Source organism: Rhagoletis pomonella, unplaced genomic scaffold, assembly GCF_013731165.1.
Source record: "Rhagoletis pomonella isolate Grant_MI unplaced genomic scaffold, Rhpom_1.0 Rhpom_scaffold_00009, whole genome shotgun sequence".
Classification (NCBI taxonomy): domain Eukaryota; kingdom Metazoa; phylum Arthropoda; class Insecta; order Diptera; family Tephritidae; genus Rhagoletis; species Rhagoletis pomonella.
This window is the reverse complement of record NW_023458563.1, coordinates 9,184,515-9,186,220: the sequence shown is the minus strand read 5'-3', so window position 1 is coordinate 9,186,220 and position 1,706 is coordinate 9,184,515. Positions and strand designations below refer to the sequence as shown.

The following is a 1,706-nucleotide window of genomic DNA, read 5'->3' as shown; positions in this document are numbered from 1 at the left end:
CAGAGAAGAAATATAGCTTAAAACAGGAAGTGGCGACACGATGGAACAGCGCATACCTGATGATTGGTCGTATTTTATTAACAAATGATGCAATTGTAAAAGTTCTGCTCAATATATCAAAAGCACTACAACCTTTGACAGCAGACGAAGTTGCGTTATTACAACATTTGATGCAGTTACTTTCACCATTTGACAATGCCACTATGCAATCATCCTCTAGTTCCACAGTTACGATCTCCTTAGTCATACCGCTTGTGTGTGGTCTTTTGCATACTTTAGAAAACCTTAAAACGAATCTCAGAACTGCTGAAGGACTTGATGCGTGCATCTTTATGATTGAGCTTCTTTTCTCCTTTTAATGCTAATGAGCCTGGAAAAATTCTAGAAAATGAGCTTGCAGCTGTAAGCAAGGTGCAGAGAACACAACTTTCTCCAGGCATTGGTGCCCCAGAACCGCCAACACTAATTGAAAAGCCTGGGCCGTCACAGCAAACGTTATTTGGATTCCTTGAAAGAAATATAGCGAGCATGGCGAGGACTAATCGGGTCGATGCGATTGTCACCTTACGGCAATATTTGGAGAATCCACATTCTCCTCAGGGCAGTGACCCCTTGGAATATTGGAAAGTAAAATTTTGTGTTAATATTATGAACCAAGAACTGTTCTCACTCAATATTTTATTATTTTCAGTGCCTTCCGAATGATTCTTTTACAAAAGCGTGCGCTGCTCGATTTCTTTGCGTTCCAGCCACATCCACAGAATCTGAAAGGATGTTCAGCAGAGCAGGCATCATAGCAAATCATAGCTTCTTTAAAGGCAAAGAATGTGGACATGCTTGTATTTCTTAACAAAAATTTTTGGATCTCTCAATTACATTAATACATTTTCTTAAACTAAATTTTTTTATATTACAAAGCTTTAAAAGCAAATCCAATTCGCCTTAAAAAGAGACTCAATATCCCTATGATCTCGCATTAATGTGTGTATATATATTTTTATACTTTAATTTATATGCAACTGTTTGTTCATTTTTTAATATACTTTTCTTTTATAAAAAGAAATGAATTGATACAAATTAATGTAATAAACAAAAATATCGTGTATTTCATATGTATGTTTATTAAAAGATGTAGCTGCCAAAGACTTGTTTAAATAAATAAATGAAAACGATACTATCGATAGTATCGATGGTTTTTTTTTCTAACTATCGAAAATATCGAATGGTCCGACTATCGATAGTTTTGCAGCTCTAATCAATGCTATTGTGGGTGTCGCTTAATCGCTCAATTAGCGACTGTGAATACTTTTTAATCACTCATCCTTCTATTGGTGTTTTTTCGTCGTTGGAGTTTGCGTTTATAAAATTTACCCCCTTATTATGAATCCATACGATACACGATAAACCCTTGCATTCTGTTGTGCCGTATTACGAATCAATGTCTATCGTATGAAATCCGACAGTTATCGTTTATCGTGTATCGTTAAAATTTGGTATTGCCTTACGATATTTATCTTATCAGCTGTTCCATTTCTAACGCTTGCAAGCGGGTCGCCATTTTTAAGTGATAGACAGTCCAAACAGTTAAGAATACTAAATTTATTTGATAAAATTGGAGTCATGTAAGTATTGAAGTGAGTAAAACGAGTTAATAAAAGAATTTAAACAAAATATTTATTAATACTTTTTCAGGCCGAGAGTTGTGA

The 1,706-nt window shown here is 34.9% G+C and overlaps 1 long non-coding RNA gene across 1 annotated transcript; it reads left to right on the top strand.

Annotated features, from left to right (window-relative positions):
• Positions 1-6: 6 nt before the first annotated feature.
• Positions 7-1,172, top strand: LOC118745829. The gene is made up of 2 exons (XR_004993719.1): positions 7-627; positions 692-1,172. It is a non-coding gene; the product is annotated as an uncharacterized LOC118745829 (long non-coding RNA).
• Positions 1,173-1,706: the final 534 nt, after the last annotated feature.